Here is a 26071-nt window from a genome sequence, read left to right as displayed (position 1 = left end):
CTCCCAGGGCACGGCCAGGGCAGGGGCTTTTGGCTCAGGTCAGGTGGACCCTCCCTGGACCTTCCCACCAATGGTGGGACAACCGCCCTGGGGAGGGTGACCCTCGGGGGGGAGAACCGCCCTGGGAGGGGAGCCTCTTCACAGAGTCCCCAGGATCCAAACTCTGTCACTGGGCAGGAGGATGCTTCCTGGAGCTTTGGAAGGAACAGGAGAAACACGGAGTCCTGGGGTCGCTGCCAAACCCAAAGTTTGCTCCCAGGCGAACGCCGTGGAGGGGAGAAGCGCACGGCATATGGAAAACCCAGTGTCTTCCATGCTGCCTGCCGCCGGGAGCGGCAGCCACCCCGCCACAGCCTGCCGTTCTGTTTCCTCCCTGTTCCCTCTGGGGCCTTCCGGGGACATGACTGGGGTCCCTCTGGTCTGGCTTTGCGTGGCCTCCAGCCGTGGGCCCTGGGGTCACCGCAGTCCCCGCTTATCACATGTTACAGCACGTGTGGAGAGACACAGAGATGGGAGGTGGGGAGAGGACAAATGTGGCCAGCGGGGAAAGGCACAGACTCTGCTTGGAGAGCTCAAGGAGTGCTTCCTGGATGAAGCGGTGGATGAAGCACCTGGAATTAAGCCAGAGTGGGAGGGGTGTTTCCACTCGGGCGTGTATCTGAGATGTTGAAACACAGTGAGATGGAGGTTCAGAGGTGTTAGGGGAGTTTTTCCCGGAGTTGACATGGGAAGCTATAGGTGAGTGAGGCCAAGGTTTGAACCCAGGCGACCAGCCTGAGGCCTGGGTCTATGTCCAGGCACATGGCGCCACCTTGATTCCCAAAGAGACTTCCCGGGGTGACGGGGAGGCTGCCAGCAGAGGCGTGTCTTGCTCATGCTGGGGTGTGACGAGAGTAGAGGACCCTGGGAGGACTGAGGAAGGGGACCCCCTCTGTTCTCGGGGGCTGGACTGAGGAAGGAGAGTGGAGGGATGGGAGGGGGAGACGGAGGATGGGGTTCCAGACGCACATGCAGCGGGCCCGGGAGACCTTCAGACCCCTTCCCTGAGGTGCTCAGAGTGCCCGGGGCACGTGTGAGTGTGTAACCCAGGTGCGATTGTGCGTGTGCACGTGTCCACCAGCACACTAGGAACAGGCGGTGAGTGAGCGGGCGCGTGGAAGGCCAAGGTCCAGCAGACCAGCCCTGGTGGCGCCCAGGTGTGTCCGAGGGCCCAGATGCTTCTCGGACAGCTGGCCGTGCGCCCGGTCGGGGTGGCAGCTCGTGCCCTGCCACATGCTGACCACCCACGTGTGGGCAGCCGACGCCGGTGGTTTGGTGCTGGTGCTGTGTGGCTGCAGCATCCACAGGACCAGGAGGGCCAGGTGTCTCTGGCCGTCTGACCCTGGGCTCCCGTGGCCTGTCTGCTGAGCAGAGAGGGCGGGACAGGAGCATTGGAGGAAGTCAGTGGGGGGGTCTGGATTCCTCCCAAGGGCACCCCCAGAGTGAGGGTCAGGGCTGAGGACAGACCAAAGAGGAAAGGGAAGCAGGGGGCAAATGGGTGGGCGGAGGTGAGAGCCCAGCCCAGGCTCGGCTCCCCCTCCGCAAAGGCCCTGCCAAGCCGGCCCACCGCCTCTCGGCCAGCAGCCCCGGCTTTGCTCTGGAAGGTCACCCCTCTGCACCACCCCACCCCCTGGCCCCCAGACTGGGGGAAGGGATCTCCTCTGCAGGGCTCATGTGACAGCATCTCAGACCACATCAGAAACTGGCCTGGGGGGCTCCTGGGCCACCTGACCTCTGGGACTGACCTTTCCTGGCCAATTTGTCCTGGTCCATCCCACCAAACTGGTGGGTCTGGTCCTCCTTGAGCCCCTCCAGGAGGGCCTTCCACCCACCCTGGTGTCCTGGCACCACCTGCTGGCTCTCAGCACAGGGTGGCTGGTCCCCTGGAGCTCGGGGTCCACAGACCTCCCTCCAGCCAGGGCCCCCGTGTAGACCAGGGTACCAGGAGGACTGTTTACCAGCTAAGGTGGCGCCCCCGTGTGGCAAGAGCACAAACACAGTTTAGAGTGCCTTCTGCCCACTCCCCCCACTGACTCTATATGATTTCTTGATGAGCTTTAAAATGGGTGAGTGTATGGGGCAGGGTGGGGGACGCGACTCACCTTAATTCCAATTGTATTCGTTTACTGAGACTTCTGTTCCATCACGCTGCAGCAAAGCCCTGCCAACTGACCTTCTATAAAAGGCAGTTCATTTTGTAAGTGGTTTGGATCTATTTTAAAATCACATGCATGCTAAGTCGCTTCAGTTGTGTCCGACTCTTTGCGACCCCAGGGACTGTAGCCCGCCAGGCTCCTCTGTCCATGGGATTCTCCAGACAAGAATACTGGAGTGGGTTGCCATTTCCTTCTCCAGAGGATCTTCCCGTCCCAGGGATCGAACCCATGTTTCTTACGTCTACCTGTAAAATCACAGCCCCCCAATTATTTATATTAAAGAAGTAAATTAATTTCCCAGGGGTTCCCCTAGCCCCATGTCTGGCTTTATCCACAGAACTTGGGTAGCAAGATGGATAGGGCAGGTCTGTGTGCTCAGAGGGCTCACGGCCCATCGGGGAACAGAAGTTCACAGACGCTCCATTTCCAAAGCCTTCAGGATGCTATTCCCCTTAACCCGCAGTCTAAGACAGTCACGTAGGTATTAGGAGCCCCGTTTTATAGATGCAGGGCCTGAGGTTCAGGGTCATGCAGTGAGGCAGGCCCTGGGGCTGTGATGAGAATGAAATGCGATAACGTGTGTAGAAGGATTCGATGGTGTTTGATGTGTCCCGGGTTTGCATTCAGTGTTTAAAAACTGGAGATGGGACTTCCCCGGTGGTCCCGCGGTTGTTCAGTTGGCCAGTCACGTCTGACTCTTTGCGACTACAGCACCCCAGGCCTCCCTGTCCCTTGTGAAGTGAAAGTGAGGTTGCTCAGTCGTGTCCGACTCTTTGCGACCCCATGGACCGTAGCCTACCAGGCTTCTCTGTCCTTGGGATTCTCCAGGCAAGAATATTGGAGTGGGTTACCATTTCCTTCTCCAGGGGATCTTCCCGACCCAGGGATCAAGCCCGGGTCTCCCGCATTGGAGGCAGACGCTTTAACCTTTGAGCCACCAGGGAAGCCCCTGTCCCTTACCATCTCCCAAAGTTTGCCCAAGTTGAGGTCTGTTGCATGGGTGATGCCATCCAGCCATCTCATCCTCTGACACCCTCTTCTCCAGTGGTTAAGACTCCGCATTTCCAATGCAGGGGATGTGGGTTTAACCCTTTGTTCAGGGACTAGGAGCCCGTATGCCTCACGGAGCAGCGAAAAGATTTTTTTTAGAAAAAGGAGATGGGTACAGAGATTCTCCATAACCTGCGTCTAACTCTTCTGACCTCTGGGGGGCGCTCTCCTTGCTGCGCGCTGTACGTGGTCACAAGGCGGCCTGTGCTGTAGCTGGTTCTGCCGGACCTGTGCGCGGGCAGCGCTGGCAACAGCGTCTGTTCCTCTGGAGCCGTGGCTTCAGCACAGGACAGGGCATGCAGGGACGTGTGCCCCTAGGAGGTGACCGAACCCAGAGAGGAAGGAGGTGAGGGGGCAGGCAGAAGGCGCACAGTCATTGTTTTCTTTCCAGCTTTTGTTGCGGTTGTGCGGTTGTTCAGTCGCTCAGGCGCCGCTGACTCTCTGCGACCCCCTGGATGGCAGCACGCTGGGCTTCCCTTTCCCTCACCATCTCCTGGAGTTTGCTCAGACTCAGGTCCATTGAGTCGGTGATGCCATCCAACCAGCTTCACTGGTTGGGATCATTTCCGCTTAGGTGTTTCAAACTCTGTTCAATAAGCCGGGGAACCTGGCCCGAAGTGTCTGGTTTATAGACCAGTTCTAGGTGGGCTGGGCCCAGACACAAAAACGTCTCAGCTTTTCTGCACTGTCTGGCCCCGTCTGGATGGTGTCACCTCACCCTTGCCCTCTTTTAGCCTCTTGGACCCTTGTCAAAAGCCAGGGCAGCAGAGAACCGCAGTCTCACATCCAGGTCAGGGCTCCCCTCCCCTCTGATTGGACACCTGGTGTCCCCTGGGCGGCTGGCCCTGTCGGGATGCTTACTCTCCAGCCAGCACCCATTCTCTCCCAGGTGGCCGTCTCAGGTGAGGAGGCAGCAGGAGCCCAGACCCCATCACTGGCCTTTGGGAGACTCACACATGCCCCTCCCCTCACCCCCTCACGGTCCTCCTCTGCTTCCTCTCCACCATGGTCTGTCTGTCTTTGTTTTTCTCAGCTCCCTGGAGAGGCCCTCTAGGGTGGCCCACCTACTGCCCCCAGTGGTGCCAGAGGAGCTCTGGCAGGAAGCTGGGGGAGGGCAGTGGTCACTTCCTGTGGTTGCCTGGGGGTGATGGTCAAGGGCAACCCCTCCCCCCACCACCTGGTGCCAGCTGCCCGGCCTCCCTGAGAATGGGCTTTGGTCCTCAGCCAGCAAGGCCACGTAGGCAGCGGCATCCCATGCGGAAAGGGAAAGTGACGCTGGGACGTTTCACAGAGGTGTGAGCCGGGATAAAGGAGCCAGGAGGACACTGCTGTACCCAGGAGCAGCAGCTCGGGGAAGCAGGGAGCCCAGTGGAGGGGAGGTGCCTGACAGAGGCACAGTCACCCCAGTCGCTTGAGACAAAGCTTAAAAAGGCAAGAAAGACCTAGCCTCCCCCTCTGTCTACCCTCCCGTCCCCAACTGGGGTTTCCCATTGGCTGGGCCCGACAGGAAATGAGGGCATAGGGCAGACAGAGAGGGGCGGGCACTGGTTTGTGGATGAGCCGCTGCTGCACCTGAAGAGGCTCACCATCAGTCACCTAGGCTCGGGCGGCTCTGGGCCCTGACTGCTAACGCCCGGCCCAGGGGAAGCCCCCTGCTCCGGCCTCCATCCCCACTCCATTTCCTTTGCCAACAAAGGTCTATATAGTCACAGCTATGGTTTTTCCAGTAGTCATGTATGGATGTGAGAGTTGGACCGTAAAGAAGGCTGAGCACCAAAGAATTGGTGCTTTTGAACTGTGGTGCTGGAGAAGACTCTTGAGAGCCCCTTGGACTGCAAGGAGATCCAACCAGTCTATCCTAAAGGGAATCAACTCTGAATATTCATCTGAAGGACACATGCTGAAGCTGAAGCTCCAATACTTTGGCCACCTGATGAGAAGAGCCGACTCATGGGAAAAGACCCTGATGCTGGGAAAGACTGAGGGCATAAGGAGAAGGGGGTGGCAGAGGATGAGATGGTTGGATGGCATCACCGACTCGATGGACATGAGTTTGAGCAAGCTCCAGGAGATGGTGAAGGACAGGGAAGCCAGGCATGCTGCAGTTCATGGGGTCGCAAAGAGTCAGACACAACTGAGCGACGGAACGATAACAACAATATCCATGACATTCCTGGTATTTCAGAAAGACCCTGGGAAGAGAGGGCTCCATGCCTGCCTGCCTCTGAGGGACCTGTCAGGACCCTGCCATGCTGGGAGTGGCCGGTGGGAAGCCAGGCCTCGGCCCCACTGCATATGCAGAGATGATGAATTCCAGGGTGCTGCAGGGGCTGGGGGAGGTGCAGGTCAGTGGAGCCCCTGAGCCTGGAGCCTGCACAGCGTGTTCTCCTGGGCTCCAGACAGAAGGCACATCTCGCAGGCCTGTTGTGTGAATTACGAGGATAACAGCACTCACCATGTATCATGTGCTCATGCCATCCTACGGACCGTTTTGGACGCAGCTAAGTTATTCACAAAAAATGCACAAAAAAAGTATCTCTCACACAACAGGGGTTAATTTTTCCAGCGTGATCCTTGCCATCCAGGGACATTTTACACTACAAATGTTGACCCCCGATGGCCGACACCCTCTGAAGGGAAGGAGCCCCTGGCCCCACCTGGGCCATCACCTGTGTGTGTTGGGGGGGCGGGGGTGGGGCGCTGCCCTGACTTGTTGAAAGTGAAAGTGTTAATCACTAAATCTTGTCCAACTCTTTGCAACGCCATGGACTGTAGCCCGCCAGGCTCTGCTGTCTATGGGATTCTCCAGGTGAGAATACTGGAGTGGATAGCCATTTCCTCTCTAGAGGATCTTCCCGACCCAGGGATCAAACTCATGTCTCCTGCACTGCAGGCAGATTCTACCATCTGAGCCACCAGGATAGCCCTGACCTGTAACACACCTTCTTGCAACGGAAGCCTCAAGGGCCTTGTTGCTCAGCAGCCATGGGCCCTGGCGCCTCCCACAGTGGGGCTGCTTGGCTGGGCCGGGGTCTCCCAGCCCATGGGCAGAGCCCAGCAGAGCCCTTCCATCCTGGGCTCCCCTTTGCCCAATGGCTCGCTTCCCACAGTGTGACCAGCACAACTGTCGTTTCTGAGGCCAGTGGTGGCCTCTGGGTGATCATTTACAGATCCGGAGGGGGAGATAAGGCTGGCACGGGTGCCAGCGTGTGTGTCCTTTATGGGTCATAAAGAGATGGCACCGCCGGGGGCCGCAGTCCTGTGCCAGCGCCCCCCCGCCCCCGCCCTGGTCTCTCTTGCCTATCTTTTATTGTCCACTCTTATCTTGCTCCCTCCCCAGGCCCCACCCTGCTGCAGATCGCGAGACCATCGCCTTCTTCAAACCGCTGCTGGTTTTTCCTGACCTTCTGCCCCACGCACAGAAGGTAACTTTATTAGCAGGGCTGGTGAGGGCTTGGCTGGGGCCCCAACCTGGGATGGTCAGAGAAGGGTGGGGGGGTGGCGCGGATTCTGCCAGCACAGCAAGGACCCAGAGCTGCCCAGCTTGTGGAGAAAGGAATTAAGGATTTGAATCCAGACTGATAGCATCTTGCCTACCTCCAGCGTATTTTCCCCTGTCCTCAGTCCACAGGGCTTCCCTGATAGCTCAGACGGTGAAGAATCTGCCTGCAACACGGGAGACCTGGTTTCGATCCCTGGGTGGGGAAGATCCCCTGGAGAATAAAATGGCAACCCACTCCAGTATTCTTGCCTAGAGAATCCCACGGACAGAGGAGCCTGGTGGGCTCCAGTCCAAGGGGTCGCAAAGAGTCAGACACGACAGAACGACTAACAATCCCTGCTCCTTAGAGGCAAGAACTGGGGGGAGTGGATTCCATTGCTTTCTCCTTGTCTGACCTTTCCCTGCATAGTGACGACAGCTCTGATCAGAGAGCGAGGCCACTGATAGGGACATCTGCCCCGTGTCACCAGGGGCCACTGGGGACTCCTAGATCTCTGTCTTTGCACCTGGAGATAGATTCAGGCCCTGGCTCTGCGTCCACAGCTTTTCTTGATAGTGCCGAGAAGAGTTGCCCCATGGGTACGGGCAGCCCCTCCTCAGTCTGAGAGGAAGTAAGAGGACATGGAATCGAAAGATGAGGGCTTCAGGCAGAACTCACTCCTTCTTTCTGCAGGGACTGAGCCTCAGTGTCTTCATCTGTGAAATGGAGCCAAGATTCCTACCTCACGGCCATCACCTGTGCTTTCGAGTGGAAAGAGGACAGCTTCGGAATCACGGGGACTTGGTCCAGACATCAGTGTTGCCACTGGGCAAGTCTACCTTTCTGGGCTCCGGTTTCTTGTTTGCAGAGAGGGGAGAGTGGAGGCCACTTCTCCAGAGTTGTGAGAACTGGAGTCAACTCCATCCTTGGCAGTGGCACGTGCTCTGCAAATGGCAGCAGATGGTGCCGGTGCCGAGAGGAGATGTCAGTGTCCCCGTTTCTCAGGCAAGGAAACGGAGGCTCCAAGAGGAGGTTCAAGTGAATGGTGAGGCTGGGTCGGCCCCAGCCCGTCTGATGCACACATATCCCACTGCCCGCTGAGCCTCTTTCCCTCCTTGATTGACCCGGAGGAAGCGTTTGCTCCTGGAGGGGCCCAGCCGTCCTCACACATTGGCCAGAGGCTGGGGGTGACCGTGGCTGACGTGGCATTTGCTGTCTTTCCCCGGAGCTGCAGTGACAAGCTAACAACTGTTACCAGGAGTCCTGCTTCCCACCACCAGCGAGGGAGAGACGTTGATGGCATCCGGAGGGTGGGCCTGGGGCGTTTGAACCCCAGCATCCAGACTGGCCAGGGTTGGGGGGTGAGCTGGTTGGGGGGGTGAGCTGGCTCCCTCCAGCCCCGGATCATTTGAATCACTCCTCTGGTGCCCAGCCCATGTTTGTTTTGTCTTTCTGGGTTTCAGCCCTTTGGCCAGTGGGAGGTTAAAGATTACTGAGGCAGCTGACAATAAAGTGCCCGGCACACTGGCCTTTGACCATCCATTAGAAGGCAGTGGGATCACATTCTATACAACTGCCAACGGCAAAAGTGGTGAGGGTGTGGGCAGGGGGCACACCCTCCGTGTATTAATATTAAGAGGACAGGCACTCTTGCCTGGGCAGTTGGGCCAAGTTTCTCTTTTATCTGGAGCCAGGGCCACAATGTGGCATTGTTCTCGGTCTCAAAGGCCACCTTGCGGCCCCAGAGTGGACCCAGACGGACCCCACCTGGCAGAGTAAACACCTCCCCCCAGAGGTGGCTGATGGCAAATAGGGAGAGCAGTTGTCTTCTTTTCCTGGCAGGGAGACTTCCTTCCAGGTGAGCTGGGTATCGGAGACCTTGTGATGTTGCTAACCACCCCCCATCCTGGGCCTTAGTTTCCTCATCTAGACCATGGCTAGCTTACACTCCACGCCCCAGGCAAGGTTCCTAATCTTTTCTGTGCTATGGAGCTGGGGAAGCAGAGGGTCTTAGTGCATGATATAAATCTGGACTGAAATACAGCTATCAAGATACTTGAAAGCAAACGTGAGATACAGAAAGACACGTGCTTCTTTATGAATGCATGTCAGTTCCAAGACCTAGCCAATGCCTAGATCTACCAGCTACTGTCATTTCTAAGTAGTGATGAGTGAAAGTTATATTGCGAGATATCTATAACTGCAAAGTCACAGGAACCATCTGTACCTCTGTGGGTTTTTGTTTTTGTTTTTTTTTGCCTATACTTCTTTTCTTTAAAAAATTTTATTTTGAAGTAATGACTTAGAAGACATTGCAAAAATAGAAGAGTGGTCTCGTTTACTCATCACCGACCTCCTTCCAATGGAGAAATGTGATCATAATTCTGTCCATTATCAAAACCAGGAAATTGGTTGGCACAGGTGATGAGCTAAAGTACAAACCCTGACTTGGATCGCGCCACTTTTGGCCTGCACTGGCCTTTGGGCTTGTTTTTGGTTGTAATTCTATGACGTTTTATCACACGTGTAGATTCGTATGGCCACTGTCACACTCTAGGTCAGACCTCTTCTCTTGTGGCAAAGGACCCCCCTGTGCTTCCCCTTTATAGTCCTACCCCCCATCACCCGCTGCTGTCTTCAACCACCCCCACCCTAACCAATTTACTCTTCATCTTGTAAATACAAGTTCAGTCGCTCAGTCGTGTCTGACTCTTTGCGACCCCATGGACTGCAGCACGCCAGGCCTCCCTGTCCATCACCAACTCCAAGAGCTTATTTAAACCCATGTCCAATGAGTCGGTGATGCCATCCAACCATCTCATCCTCTGTTGTCCCCTTCTCCTCCTGCCCCCAATCTTTCCCAGCGTCAGGGTCTTTTCAAGTGAGTCAGCTCTTTGCATCAGGTAGCCAAAGTATTGGAGTTTCAGCTTCAGCATCAGTCCTTCCAATGAGCACCCAGGACTGATCTCCTTTAGGATTGGACTGGTTGGATCTCCTTGCAGTCCAGGGGACTCTCAAGAGTCTTCTCCAATACCACAGTTCAAAAGCATCAACTCTTCGGTGCTCAGCTTTCTTTATAGTCCAACTCTCATATCCATACATGACCACTGGAAAAACCATAGCCTTGACTAGACGGACCTTTGTTGACAAAGTAATGTCTCTGCTTTTCAATATGCTGTCTAGGTTGGTCATAACTTTCCTTCCAAGGAGTAAGCGTCTTTTAATTTCATGGCTGCAATCACCATCTGCAGTGATTTTGGAGCCCAGAAAAATAAAGTCAGCCACTGTGTCCACTGTTTCCCCGTCTACGTGCCATGCGGTAGTGGTTAGCTTGTACCAGGCACTGGCGAAACACACCCCAGTGCTCTCCAGAGGTGGACACTGAGGCTCAGAGAGGGTGGGTGATGACCTGAGGCTCACTCAGCAGTAAGTATCCAAATGGGTGCTGCCTGCATCCACGTCTTCCCCCTTCATCTTCACCCACAAACCTCACAGCCTCCAGAAGAAATGCCCTGGATGCGAGCTGAGAAACCTGGACTCGGTGTCCAGCTCCATCTCCTGGTAGCTTTGTCATTTGGGGCCCATTCTGAACCTCTCTGAGCCTCGGTGTTTTCACTTGGAAGATGAGGGGAAGGTGTGATAAGCTCACCTTGCTGATATTTGCTGGGTGAACTTGGAGACGAGGGGATTGCACCTTGGTGGAACCACGGGCATCTCCTCAGGGTGAGCTGCCCCAACCCAGGTTTCTGAGTGTGTGTGTGTGTGTGTGTGTGTGTATGTAGGTGTGGGGTGTGTGTGTGTGGATTCAGAGTCCGAGTAGCTTGGAAAATCTCAGCACTTCCTTGTGCACACTCACAATACGTATGGCACACATGTGCACACAGGTGGTGCTTGGTGTCCAGATTGTCCTTACTCACCCATCATCAAGGTGTCCCTTGATGGCCAGCACACCTGGCCCGGGGTCCTGACAGATACAGGCTTCTGGAAGAAGAGCAGGTGGAGATGATATCTGGAAAAGTTCTGTGCTACCAGTTGCCTGAGGCAGTTTGTGGGAAACTGCCTGCGTTTAGTCTACAAATGGTTGAATAAATAAATGAACGAGTGAATGAATAATCTCAGAGTAGCACGCCATGCGGAATGTTCTAAATTAGCTGAAATCCTTTTGATTGCAAATGAGAGAATTCCAACTCTTGTTGGGTCGAGGTGTAAAAGAGTTCAGGTACTAAAACGCCTTCCAGGACAGGGGACTGATGACCTTGCAATGCCCGGAGATAGGGGCTCGGTCAGCATTGCTGGCTGGCTCTCTCCCTCCATCTTTTAATCATCTCAGCCTCTCTCTGCACGCTGCTTCCATGTATGTGCAGAACAGACGGGGAGGAATATAGGGCCCCAGACAGTTCTGGGATCACACGCTCTCAGTTAGTGACTTGAGAGCAAAGATGACTCTTCTCTGTTGGGTCTATCCAGAAGACATTCTGGGGGAGGCCCTGACTGGCCTCACATCCTACGGCCATGTCTGGACCAATCATGGTGACCAGCAGGCTCAGCCTGGATTGTGGGCTCATCCCATCAGCTAGGGGATGGGATCTGTTCCCCAAACACCCAATTGAGGAACTGGGCTGGACTGAAAAAGACAGCAACAAGATGAAGCTTGTCAGGAAGGTGGCTAGATGTCCAGGGAATTGCCTGAGAATGTCCAGAGAAGCTCTTCAAGGACAAGAAGGGAATTCAGGAATTGCCAGTACATTGTCAACGACAGCATTGATCACTTGGAACATTTGAATGCCTGCTTGTAAATGTTTATTGAAGCTATTTAATATTCCATCCACATTTGTAGCTCCAAACAAATCCAGACTAAACTCGCAAAGACCTATAATGTGGCCGCAATTTAAAGAGACCAGGCCAACAGTCTTCATTCATTCATTCACTTGTCCATTCATTCTTCAAGCGTTTGTTGAATGCCTGCAGCCTGCTCTTGGACATAAACTGATAATTTCCTGAGTTTCCCTGATGATGTCACTCATAAACCTGCATGGACTCCCAATGCCCGAGGGGAGAGTGGGAACTGGTAAGCCTGGCCACCGAGGCTTCAGCCATCCAGCTCAGCCTTGCTCTCTAACCTCAGTCCTCACTGCCCTCACGGGCAAGTTCCTTTGCAGGCCTCTGTGCTTTTGTCTGGCTTTCGCAATGGCTAAGCGGGTAAAGAATCCGCTTGCAATGCAGGAGACACAGGAGATGCGGGGTCTATCTCTGGTTGGGAAGATCCCCTGGAGGAAGAAATGGCAACCCACTTTACTATTCTTGCCTGAAAAATCCTATGGACAGAGGAGCCTGGTGTGTTATAGTCCAAAGGATTGCACAGAGTCAAACATGACTTGAGTGACCAAGACACGTGTATGTGCTTTTGGCAATTCCGTTTTGGAATGCTCTCCCTTAGTCTCTCCCCAGCTCCCCCTGAAGACCCCTCAAGGTCGGCACCTACACTGCCTCGTCTCTGAAGCCTGGGTCCCCGTCTTTACCTGCAGGGAAGGGAGTGTCATGGCACTAAGACGCTGAGGGTTGAGTGCACTGGATGACGGCCTTTCCTTGGAGCTGGATCCACTTGGAACCCTGGACTGTGCGTCTCCATGGGCACCCTCATGGCTTTCTGAGGTATTTGACTCTGTTTTCTCACAACGGATTCATTGGTTTACTAATAATCTTAAAAACTGTTAGCCCTTTTGGTCTTCCCAATGACCCCAGGGGGCACGGGTAGTAGCCTGTTTTAAAGATAGGAACATTAAGGCCCAGGAACTTCAACTTCAGGTAACACTGTGGACCAAATGGACACTTCTCTTACTGGAAACAACTACAAATCTTGGATTGAAAAAAGATCTTAAATGTGTCCTTGAGATGGTGAGAAAAGGTCTATCAGGGCAGGTTGTGAGTGAAGATGGAGACTCAGGAAGGTCACAGAGGGCTGAAGCGTGTTTTTGCCTTGGGGACATGTATTGAACCAGGTGAAGCTGAAAACCGACCTTATATATCCTGAGAACGGGGAGTAAGAGGACATAGTTCAGGACCTGCTCGAGATGAGAAGTTTGTTCTGAAGTTAGGTGCACAGGAGGGCACACCCTCTTGTAAGAGAGGACTCGAAATCAGTGCTCCCCTCCAGAGACTGAGAGGGAAGATATGGGCTGGATGAGAGGGAAAATGAAGCTTCCTCTGAGACTCTGCAGACAAGGAGGGTTTGTAGCCTGAATTCACACAGTCTGGGAGCCCAAAGAATTTCAAGCTGAGACTTTAAAGTGGCCCCAGACTGGTAGTGATTCCAGGGACCTGACAGGACAGAATACACATGCTCTCCAGAGGAAATCGCTTTCATCCCAGGTTTTTAAACACTTTCCATCTCTCCATGGAAAATGAGCAACTTCAATGTAAAATTCACTAGATAGACAAGAAAATGAGAGGGGGAGGGAGAAAGCAAAATCAGGTACTGCATAATCAATCTTTCAACAACTTCAGATACCAATATTATGTAAAAAATGCACAAAATTGTGTTTAATATATTTAAGAAATAAGAGGAAGTTAGAAATGAGTGGGAAGAAAGCAGGTTATAAAATGAACTCCTAGAAACGTAAATAATATATAAGAATTGGAGTTAAAAACTCAGTGGACAGATTTAATAACAGTTCAGAAAAAGTTTAAGAAAGAACTGGTGTCTGAAAAAGAATGCACACACATAGATACACAAACACACACGTGTGTTTTAGGTGTTTAGCAAAGCGATTTGGTTATATATAACTGAATGTATCTGAGACATTGTAAATCAACTATAAAAAGAATTAGTGAATTTGAAGATAAAAATAAGGAAATTACTGGTAATTAGCTCAGAGACAAAGATACAGAAAATGTGAACAAGAGTGTAAGAGACCTAAAAGATAAAGAAGTCCAAATGTAGTCTAATCACAACTGCAAAAAGAAAGAAAAGAAGGAGGGGAGTTCCCTGGCGGTCCAGTGGCTAAGATTCCATGCTGCCAATGCAGGGGGCCTGAGTTCCATCCCTGGTTCGAACCCTGGTCAGGGAACTAGATCTCATGTGCAGCAGCTAAGAGTTTGCATGACTCAACAAAGATCAAAGATTCTGTATGCCACAGCTAAGACCTGGCACAGCTAAATAAATAAGCAAATATTTTTTAAAAAAGAAAGAAGAGAAGATAAGAAAAGATGAGAGAGAGGGAGACGAAAGTACACGAGATGTGTGTGGGGGGTGGAATGGGGCAAAGCCAGTAGTGTGAAGGGATAACTGTTGAGAACTTTCCAGAATTGAGGAAAGAACAATTCCCAGAAGCAAATTGAAATAAAACATAACACAATGAAACTGCAGGGCACCAAAATCAAGGAAAAGATTCTAGAAGATTTTCTAAGAAAAGATAGATAATCCATAAAGGGCTTTCCTGGTGGCTCAGTGGTAAAGAATCTGCCTGCAATGTGGGAGACATGGGTTGGGAAGATCTCCTGGAGAAGGGAATGGCTACCCACTCCAATATTCTTGCCTGGAGAATTCCATGGACAGAGCAGCCTGGTGAGCTACAGGCCATGAGCTCACAAAGATTCAGACACGACTGAGTGGCTAACACACACACACATACACACAAAGGAGATAGAGGCTGGCAGTTGACTTCTCAGCAGAGACAATAGAAGTCAGAAGACAGTGGGATGGTATCTTAAATGTGCAGAGGAAAAAAATCAACCTGGGATTTATACTTAGCAAAAATATCGTTTAGTAATTGGGATTAAATACAGTTTTTATTTAAGGTAAACAAAACCAGAAAATTTGCCAATAGACCTGTACTAAAAGAACTCTGAAGGATGTATATACGTTAAGCAGATGGAAAATGATTCCATGAAGGATATGCACTGCATGAAGGAAGGAAGATCCAAGAAAGGGGTAAAATGTGGGTTAAAAATTGTGTTTTTAAAAAATGTATTTTTTTTTCCCCGCTGTGCTAGGTCTTTGTTGCTGCATGGGATTTTTTTCCCCTAGTTGTGGCAAGCGGGGGCAACCCTCTAGTTGTGGCATGTGGACTTCTCATTGGTGGCTTTTCTTGCTGCGGGGCACGGCCCTAGGGCACTCAGGCCTAGAGCACACACACAATCGTTACGGTGTACAGCCTTGGTTGCTCCATGGCACGTGGGATCGTCCCAGATCAGGGATTGAACTCATGTCTCCTGCATTGGCAGGCGGATTTTTTACCTCTGAGCCACCAGGGAAGCCCCCGCCCAAATTGTTTTATATGGACAATGTCAAACAAAGTCTGAGAGTATCTGGTATGTGATGCTCATAAGTGGTAGGAGTGATGATCATGATATAACAATTGCAGGATGGTTACATAGACAGAGTGAAGGATTAATAGCAGAAGAATGCAGGTTTGATCATTACATTTCTCAGATGATAAAAAATCTGCCTGCAATTCGAGAGACCTGAGTTCGATCCCTGGGTTGGGAAGATTCCCTGGAGAAGGGAGTGGCTACCCACTCCAGTATTCTTGCCTGGAGAACTCCATGGACAGAGGAGCCTGGTGAGCTACAGTCCATGTGGTTGCAAAGAGTTGGACATGGCTGAACAACTAACGCTTTCACATTAGCGGATGAGTTGAAGAAAGTAAGTTTGAGAAAAACTCTCTAGTTTTGTAATATATTAGCTAAGAATAAAAATAGCGCTCCTAGAGTTTCTGTAGTGCACTCATCTCACAGGCTAGTAAAGTAATGCTCAAAATTCTCCAAGCTAGGCTTCAGCAATATGTGAACTGTGAACTTCCAGATGTTCAAACTGGTTTTAGAAAAGGCAGAGGAACCAGAGTTTAAATTGCCAACATCTGCTGGATCATCGAAAAAGCAAGAGAGTTCCAGAAAAACATCTATTTCTGCTTTATGTCAAAGCATATCAAAGCCTTTGACTGTGTGGATCACAATAAACTGTGGAAAATTCTGAAAGAGATGGGAATTCCAGACCACCTGACCTGCCTCTTGAGAAACCTATATGCAGGTCAGGAAGCAACAGTTAGAACTGGACATGGAACAACAGACTGGTTCCAAATAGGAAAAGGAGTATGTCAAGGCTGTATATTGTCTCCCTGCTTATTTAACTTATATACAGAGTACATCATGAGTAACACTGGGCTGGAAGAAACACAAGCTGGAATCAAGATTGCCGGGAGAAATATTAATAACCTCATATATGCAGATGACACCACCCTTATGGCAGAAAGTGAAGAGGAACTGAAAAGCCTCTTGATGAAAGTGAAAGAGGAGAGTGAAAAAGTTGGCTTAAAGCTCAACATTCAGAAAACGAAGATCATGGCATCTGGTCCCATCACTTCATGGGAAACAGATGGGGAAACAGTGTCAGACTTTATTTTTTGGGGCTCCAAAATCACTGCAGATGGTGATTGCAGACATGAAATTAAAAGACGCTTACTTCTTGGAAGGAAAGTTATGACCAACCTAGATAGCATATTCAAAAGCAGAGACATTACTTTGCCAACAAAGGTCCATCTAGTCAAGGCTATGGTTTATCCAGTGGTCATGTATGGATGTGAAAGTTGGACTGTGAAGAAAGCTGAGCGCCGAAGAATTGATGCTTTTGTACTGTGGTGTTGGAGAAGACTCTTGAGAGTCCCTTGGCTGCAAGGAGATCCAACCAGTTCATTTTAAAGGAGATCAGTCCTGGGTGTTCTTTGGAAGGAATGATGCTAAAGCTGAAACTCCAGTACTTTGGCCACCTCATGCAAAGAGTTGACTCATTGGAAAAGACTCTGATGCTGGGAGGGATTGGGGGCAGGGGGAGAAGGGGACGACAGAGGATGAGATGGCTGGATGGCATCACCGACTCGATGGACATGAGTCTGAGTGAACTCTGGGGGTTGGTGATGGACAGGGAGGCCTGGCGTGCTGCGATTCATGGGGTCGCGAAGAGTCAGACACGACTGAGCGACTGAATGAACTGAGAATTTCTGTGGGTAATAAACTAGACAATGCATATAAAACATTAATCACAGGGCTTGGCACATGACTGAAATTTTGATCTCAGTCTGAATCTCAACTTCTCAAAGGATGGAAACTGATATGTGGTTTAAGAAGATGAATGGGGATCAATCACTTATGAATGTTAATAACAAAGGTATCATGAATTGAGCATCTACTATATACTAGGCACCATGCCATGAGTTTTGAATATATTTTCTTTTTGAATATTTATAGTATCCTTGTGGTCAGTATCATACTTAGTGTAGTTAACACCTGAAGTCAAAGATTTTTAATGCTTTTTCACCATAATAAAATGTTTAGTTATGATCATATAATAATCAGTGATAATTGTTTTCTTGGTTGCTATTTGGTTCTTAAAAACTAACAACCATAAGAAGAAACTATCAATGTTAAGTACACTTTAAAAAATAATTTGTTTATTTATTTATTCTTGGCTGTGCTGGATCCTGGCTGTTGTGTGGACTTTTCTCTAGTTGAGGCGAGAGGGGGCTGCTCTCTAGAAGTGGTCCATGGGCTTCTCATTGCCGTGGTTTCTCCTGTTGCAGAGCACAAACTCTAGTGTGCACCGGCTTCAGTAGCTGTGGTCCCTGAGCTCCAGGGCACAGGCTCAATAGTTGTGATGCGAGGGCTTAGTTGCCTCATGGCATGCGGGATCTTCCCAGACTAGGGATCAAACCTGTGTCTCCTGCATCAGCAAGCGGATTCTTCACCATTGCGCCACCAGGGAAGCCCAATGTTAAGCACATTTAAATTCAGTAAAACCTTTTATTCATGAGCTAAAATATGCTCATGTCAAAGACACCATATCTCTCAGTTTGCAAGCTTGAATAATTCCCACCATTATGAACTTACTTTCCAAATGAACACATGGAACTGAGTTTATGTGTCGCGGGTATAAACCATTTAACTGGAAATTCTTTGCATTAACTTCCTTGTAGGATACAATATTTAATAAAGGGTACATTATAAAATGTGCTAATTTTTAAACTTGTCTACATATTATTAAAACTCAAATGTGATAGTAACAATTATTTAGAACTTAGATCAACAAAAGATTTCCCCCTCGCAGGAGAAGTATTTTATTACTAGCATTATTTAGAATGGCCAATGCATGGTGTTAATAAAAAGCAGAGTAATGCTTACTTAGTTTTATTATTGTTTTCAAATTATGTATAGACAATTGTCTGCACACAGAGTGGACTACTCTCATGGGGCCACACTTGGTACTATGATATGCCACTGACTTAGTATTTCCTTTGAAAATTTTCATCTCAGTTGGGACTCTCAGTTTTGAATTTCAAATTTATTCCATCTTCATGCTTCATTCAAAACTTTCAATTTAATATCTATCTTTCTATACCTATCTATCCATCTAAAATATATGTGAATGTGTGTATATACACACAGCACTTACATGCATAATAAATAGCCCATTCTAAAATGTACTCTCATGCTATGTGATTTTTTTTTTTTTCCCTTAAGGTGTCTTGAGGAGATTTTCAAATTAGTACATGTAGGAAAAGCTACCTCATTAAAAAATGGTTACTTGGCATTTTATAGAGTGGAGGCACCATCATTTTTAAAGTAACTTTAAAAATTGAGATGTAACATACATAAAAAAATATACATAGACCACAATGGTATGAATTAATGAATTTCTTAAAAGCCAACCTATTTGTGTGACCACCACATATGTCAAGCAATGGAAAATCATCAACATCCCAGAAGCCGTTGTTTTCCTTCACACGTGAAGTCAGCCCTCTATCCTGACTTCTATCACTGTGGCTTAATTGCTTATTTTTGCACTTTATGGAAATGGACTCACATAGTATGTAAAAATTTGTATCTGGTTTCATGAGATTCATCCTTTTGTTGCGTATTTCAATGGTTCCTTCATCAATATTTGCTCATTGATCTGTAGTTTCTGTCGTATGACCATACTAAGATTTATTTATCCATTCTAGCACTGACAGACAACCCAAAACATTTGGGTTGTTTATCAGGGGGAAGCGTTTAGTCTTTACCATGATGTTTGATGTTGTTATTGTTTAGTTGCTAAGTCATGTCTGATTCTTTTGTGACTGTCGCCCGCAGATTATTTACCACTGAGCCACCAGGAAAGTCCAAGTATGGTGTTAGCTATAGTTGTTTTTCTTTGTAGATACCCTTTTGCAGGATGAGGCAATTTCCTTCTGTTTGCTGAGTTTTTAATCAAAAATGAGTCCTGAAATTTTTCAAATGCTTTCCCTGCATTTATTTAGATAATTATGTCAGTTTTCTTCTTTATTCTATTAATATAACTTACATTGATTGATTTTCAAATCTTAAACTGTTTCATTTCTAGAATAAACTCTAATTGGTTATGATGTATTATCATTTTTATATATTGCTAGAATTGATTGCTAATATTTATCAAGGGTTTTGTGTATTTTTATAAGGGATTTGGTTTATAACTTGCTTTTCTTTTTTAACAATTTAGTTAGTTCATTTATTTTTGGTTGTGCGGGTCTTCGTTGCTGTGAGGGGGCTTTCTCTAGGGAAAGAGAGGGGGCTACGCTCTAGCTGCAGGGTGCTGGCTTCTCACGGCGGTGGTTTCTCTTGTGGCAGAACATTTGCTCTAGGGCAAGTGGGCTTCAAATGTCGTAGCGTGTGGACTCAGTAGCTGTGGCTCCTGGGCTCTAGAGCACAGGCTCAACAGTTGGGGTGCACGGGCTTGGTTGCTCCTTCCCTGAGCAGGGATCGAACCTGTGTCTCCTGCATCGGCAGGTGGATTCTTTGCCCCTGAGCCTCCAGCTGTGGCCTTCCTTTCTTTAGTGCTATAAGTTTTTGTTTTGAAGCCCCGATTGTAAACGCACACATGTTTATAATTTTTACACCTTTCTGCTTATTGATTCTTTTAGCAGTACTACTGAAATCCAGTAGTACTGGATTTCACTTCAGTACTACTTCTTTTTGTAAAGTCTATTTTGTGTAATGTTAATAGCGCCACCCCACCTTTCTTATACTCACTATATGCGTGGTACCTTTCACGCCATGACTTTACTTTCAAACTATCATTGCATTTAAAGCACATCTACTGCAGACAGCGTTTAGCTGGATTTTGCATTTTCATCTAGTCTGACAATCTTTGCCTTTTGATTTTAGTGTGTGACCCATTTTTTAGAAAGCTAATTGCTAACTTGGTAGGGGATAGGTCTATGATTTTGGTATTTGTTTTCTGTGTATCTCTTCTTTGTTGTTCTGTTTTTCTTTTGCTGTGTTAACAAAATTTTCTGATGTTTTATTTGAATTCATCTTTATAGCTATATATATCAACTTTGTTTTTAATGGGTGTCCTAGAGATTACACTGGGCATCTCTATCTGCTTAGAATTTGCATTTCTATACCAATTTCAAGGTAAAGTGGAAGAACCTTGAGACAGTGGTTTCCTTTAATGCTATTACATATATTACATCTGTATTCATTATAAACCTAATAATACAGTGTTGTTAGCTTTGCTTTAAACAATTATATGCCTTTTAAAGCCATTAAGACAAGAAATAAATACGTCCTAAAATTTACCCACATGATGGCCTTTTCTGGTGCATTTTATTCTTTATTCTTTCACATAGATATAAATTACCATCTGGTGTCAATTCCCTTCAGCTTCCTCTAGCATTTCTTGTAATGTTGGACTGTTTCTTTTCTTTTTGGCTTTTTTTGCTTTCATTAAAAAATATACATATATACTTGTATATATTTTTGGTTACTCCAGGTCTTAGCGGCAGCATGTGGATCTTTAGATGTGGCAGGTGAACTCTTAGATGCTACACACGGGATCTAGTTCCCTGACCAGGGATGGAACCCAGCTCCCCTGCGTTGGCAGGCAGAGTCTTAGCCACAGGACCACCAGGGAAGTCGCTGCTTTCATTGGAAGGACAGGTGTTTTTTTAGTTGGTAGTTTTATTTTTCTTTGTGCACTTTGAAAATGTAATTTTAATATATTCTAACCATCACTGCTTCTGATGAAAAGGCATTGTTTACTTTTATTCTTTTTCCTTGCTATATAAGGTACCATTTTTCTTGACAGCTTTCAAGAATTTCTATCTAGACTTTCAGCCTTTTCATTATGACGTTCTTGGGTGTCATTTTCTTTGTATTTATCCTGCTTAGAGTTTGTTTAGCTTCTCTCTCTGTAACTTAACATTTTCCACCAAATATAGGAAATTTTAGATCATTATTTCTTTAAAAAAATGTTTTGTTTTTTTTTTAGAATTTTCTCTCTCTACTCTCCTTTTGAACTCCTTGATTTGTATATTGGACTTGATATTTTTCTGTAATTCTCCTTTTCCTTCAATTTTTTTTTCTCATTGCTTTGGATTGTATAACTTCTAGTCATTTATTTTCATGTTCTGTGATATTTTTCCTTCTCCCATCTTCAAATGGCTGTTAAGCACATGTAATAAATTTTTCTTTTCAGCTCTGTATTTTTCAACAGTAGAATAGTGATTTAACTTTTTAAATAGTTTTGTTTTCTCTGTTGAAATATCCTATTTGTTTACTTATTAAGGTCACATTTTCATTTACTCTCTTAAAACACCAGATCTCTGTTAAGTATTTATAATAACTACTTCGAAGTCTTTGTTAATTCAACTTCTGTGCTCATTTGGAGTTGTTTTCTAGTGACTAACTTTTCCTGGATATATGTCATATTTTCTTGCTTATTTGCATATCTAAAGTTTTTGTTGAAAACTAGATACTATGCATTGGAGAAGGAAATGGCAACCCACTCCAGTGTTCTTGCCTGGAGAATCCCAGGGACGGGGGAGCCTGGTGGGCTGCCGCCTATGGGGTCGCACAGAGTCGGACACGACTGACGCAACTTAGCAGCAGCAGACACTATGGATAACACATTATTTTAGATTCTGTTATGTTCTTCTGAAGATTGTTGTATTTTGGTTCTAGCTCATCAGCAATCTAGGGTTTTCCAGATAGCTCAGTTGGTAAAGAATCTGTCTGCAATACAGGAGACCTGGGTTTGATCCCTGGGTTGGGAAGAACCCCTGGAGAAGGGAATGGCTATACACGCCAGTATTCTGGCCTGGAGAATTCCATGGACTGTACAGTTCACAGGGTTGCAAAGAGCTGGACACCACTGAGGGACTTTCACTTTCACTTTCATCAGTAATCTTCCAGGTCTCCATCTTAAAACATTATCTCTATCCTTAGTTTTTCAACTTTCTAGCTGCTATAATTTTAGATTGGATTCTGGAGTCTTCCCTGTACCAGCCTAAGTTGGTGGTTAGCCAAATTATGAAAGTTCAGTTCAGTTCAGTCACTCAGTCGTGTCCAACTCTTTGCGACCCCATGGACTGCAGCACACCAGGCTTCCCTGTCCATCGCTAACTCCTGGAGCTTGCTCACACTCATGTCCATCGAGTCGGTGATGCCATCCAGCCATCTCATCCTCTGTGGTCTCCTTCTCCTTTTGCCTTCAATGTTTCCCAGCATCACGGTCTTTTCCAGTGAGTCAACTCCTTCCATCAGGTGGCCAAAGTATTGGAGTTTCAGCTTTCAATAATATCAGGACCTTCCAATAAATATCAGGACTGATTTCCTTTAGGATTGATTAGTTTGATCTCCTTGCAGTCCAAGGGACTCTCAAGAGTCGTCTCCAACACCACAGTTCAAAAGCATCAATTCTTCGACTCTCAGCTCTCTTTAGTCCAACTCTCACATCCATACATGAATACTGGAAAAACCATAGCTTTTAGACACACCCATAATTTGTCATCACTCTTTCTCTGACTTCTTTGCTCCTATGGTTTCTGTCTTAAATTTCCAGCTGTTTTTCCAACCTTGAGCTCTGATCTCTATATTCAGTAACAGTTCAACTTTCTAAAGCCTGCTCTGCATACTGAAGAATAGCCTTAGTAAAAAAAAATGCAACAAACTTTCAAATTTCTTCCAGAGCAGTTCTGTCTTTCAAAGGGAGGCGCTTCTCTGATTTCCAAGTGATTTTTCACTAAGCTCCTTGGGCTCTTCAGTATGCATGTAAAAGTGAGCAATCACCCAGGTTTTTGGGCAGAGTTGACACTTAGATTTTGAGCCTTGTTTTTTCTGTTGTTCTCTTGCTTCTAGGAACTTCCCCCACCCCCTTTAAATTTTTAGTTACTCTGCTGTCTCTGAAATAGCTCCTCTACCTCATCAAGCCTGGAAATCTGAAGTTTTCTGCCATAGGTTGTATGGGGATTTGGAGATCACTCTCAGTCACATCAGGGAGAAAAATCAACATATTTCCATTTTTATCCCATTGCAGTGGGCTCTTTTCTAACCAAAGTCTCTTCCTGTCTCTGTTTCCTTTTTATCACTTTAAAATACCTTCAAATAGATTTCCTTTTAATAAATTTTGTGCAGGCTTTACAATTGTTATCTTTGGGAGTAGTTGCCAAACCAATTACCTCTGCCATTACAACAGGCCAGAAGTATAAGTGGCATCATTTCAAAATTTCATTTTCTGATTGTTTGCTGCTGTTATATAGAAGTAAGAATGATATTTGCACACTGAGCTAGTATCTAACAGTCTTGTCATCTTCCCTTCTTACTTTTAACAGTTCATATGTGTATTTGGATTTCTTACATATACTGTTGTGTTATTTGAGAAAAATGACAGTTTTGTTTCATCTCTTCCAATTCTTATATCCTTTATTTCTTTGTCATTCTTTATCACACTGTCTAGAATCTTCAGAGCCATGTTGATATAAATGGTAGTGAGATCCTTGTCTTCTTTTCTATATTAAGAAGCAAAGATAAAGATGATTGTAACTATCAGTTTTTTATAGATGATTTTTATCTGGATATGAAAGCTGTGTTCTAAGAATTCTAAGACTTTTTTTTCCTTAGGAAAGGATGCTGAATTTTATCAAATGATATTATAATTTTGCCACATTTTCTGAGAATTTAGTGAATCAAATTGGTTACTTTTCAAACATTAAACCATCCTTGCAATTTTGAGATAAATCACATGTTGCCAGTTTATGAATCACTTGATTCAACTTGCTTAAATTTTGTTTAGGAGTTTAGCATCTCTCTTCATGAGAGGAATTGACTTAAAATTTTATATTCTTGATATGCCTTCATCAGAGTTTTGACATCAAGATAAAGCTGGTCTTATAAAATTCGTCGGGAAGTAATCTCCCTATTTTTGTTCTCTGGAAAAGTTGGTGTAGTGTTGATGACATCACTTCTCCTTTAAATGTTCAAAAAAATTCACTAGGGAAGCTATATGTGCCTGGATATTTGTTTTGGGGAAGATTTTGAATTACAAAACAATGAAAAAATATTAGTATACTAGCCACATTTTCTATTTCTTCTTGTGTCATTTTGAAAAGTTGCACTTTTCCAGGGCTTTGGACATTTCATCTAAGCATTCAAATATTTTGGAAAATGATTATTCTATGCCTATAAGATCTGTACTGAAGTCTTCTTTTCATTTCTAATGTTGGTAATTAATTTTCTCTCTCTTTGATTCTTGATTGATTTTTCTGAATGTTTATCCATTTTAATCTTTTTCCAAAGAACTAATTTTTATTTTTGCCAATTTTCTAGTATATGCTTGTGTTCTTTTTATTTCTGCTTCATTCTTTACTAGTTAGTTCAGTCGCTCAGTTGTGTCCGACTCTTTGCGACCCCATGAATCTCAGGACGCCAGGCCTCCCTGTTCATCACCAACTCCCTTGCGTTTAGTATGCTTTTATTTTTCCTAACTTGAAATAGATACTTAGGTCATGAAGTTTCAACCTTTCAATGTCTTGCTTCGTTTTCAGCATTTCAGGTTTTTCTGTTGTTATTGAATTCTGACTTAATTACACCATTGTTCAAGAACAAACTGTAAATGACTTTAGTATTTTCAGATTTGCTGAGAATGGCTTTACATTCTTGCCTATAGCCATGATGCCTTTAAGAAGAATTTCTAAAATTTTATCTGGATTTTATACTTGTTCTTAACAGACACATTGGTCTCCTGAAAGCTTCTCCATCCTGAGAGCAGAATCCCACTGCATCGTAATTTAATGAATCACTCTTTTGTTGGTAAACATTTAGTTTGTTTCCAGTACTTGTAATATTGGAAAATCCTGTAGTGGACATCCTAGTAATTACTTTTTGCACCCTTTAAAAAAAATTCTATTACAAGAGCATAGCATAGTGGTTGAGGGCATGTGCTCTGAGGCAGATTCCTGGATTTGAATTCTGGTCCTTTATCTTGTTAAAAATACACATTCCAGGACTTCTCATTAGACCTATTGCATCAGTATCTGAGGTGTATCTCAGTTCAGTTCAATTCAGTCGCTCAGTCGTGTTCGACTCTCTGCGACCCTATGAACTGCAGCACACAGGCCTCCCTGTCCATCACCAACTCCCGGAGCTTACTCAAACTCATGTCCATTGAGTCGGTAATGCCATCCAACCACCTCATCCTCTATCGTCCCCTTCTTCTCCTGCCCTCAATCTTTCCCAGCATCAGAGTCTTTTCAAATGAGTCAGCTCTTTACATCAGGTGGCCAAAGTACTGGAGTTTCAGCTTCAACATCAGTCCTTCCTATGAACACCCAGGACTGATCTCCTTTAGGATTAGACTGGTTGGATCTCCTTGCAGTCCAAGGGACTCTCAAGAGTCTTCTCCAACACCACAGTTCAAAAGCGTCAATTCTTCAGTGCTCAGCTTTCTTTATACTCTAACTCTCACATCCATACATGACTACTGGAAAAACCATAGCCTTGACTAGATGGACCTTGGTTGGCAAAGCAATGTCTCTGCTTTTTAATATGTTGTCTAGGTTGGTCATAACTTTCCTTCCAAGAAGTAAGCATCTTTTAATTTCATGGCTGCAAACAGCATCTGCAGTGATTTTGGAGCCCCCAAAAATAAAGTCAGCCACTGTTTCCACTGTTTCCCCATCTACATGCCATGAAGTGATAGGACCGGATGCCATGATCTTAGTTTTCTGAATGTTGAGTTTAAGCCAGCTTTTTCACTCTCCTCTTTCACTTTCATCAAGAGGCTCTTTAGTTCTTCTTCATTTTCTGCCATAAGGGCGGTGTCATCTGCATATCAGAGGTTATTGATATTTCTCCCGGCAATCTTGATTCCAGCTTGTGCTTCATCCAGGCCAGCATTTCTCATGATATACTCTGCGTATAAGTTAAGGTGAGTCTCACAGCCCTACAAATTGGAGAACAACTGTTTTAAAATAGGAGTGGAGGTTATGATGAGAAACTGACTAGGAATGCTAAAACACCAGGAATTACAAATTTTCTGGACAGGAGGGGAGACAG

The 26071-nt window shown here is 46.5% G+C and overlaps 1 long non-coding RNA gene across 1 annotated transcript; it reads left to right on the top strand.

Annotated features, from left to right (window-relative positions):
* The first annotated feature begins 6498 nt into the window (after positions 1-6498).
* On the top strand, positions 6499-8275 carry LOC113879981. Its single transcript, XR_003507551.1, has 2 exons — positions 6499-6670; positions 7421-8275. It is a non-coding gene; the product is annotated as an uncharacterized LOC113879981 (long non-coding RNA).
* The last annotated feature ends 17796 nt before the right edge of the window (positions 8276-26071 follow it).

Source organism: Bos indicus x Bos taurus, chromosome 21 (genome assembly GCF_003369695.1).
Source record: "Bos indicus x Bos taurus breed Angus x Brahman F1 hybrid chromosome 21, Bos_hybrid_MaternalHap_v2.0, whole genome shotgun sequence".
Taxonomy (NCBI): Eukaryota; Metazoa; Chordata; class Mammalia; order Artiodactyla; family Bovidae; genus Bos; species Bos indicus x Bos taurus.
The sequence above is the reverse complement of the archived record's forward strand: the minus strand, read 5'-3'. Positions and strand labels throughout refer to the sequence as shown.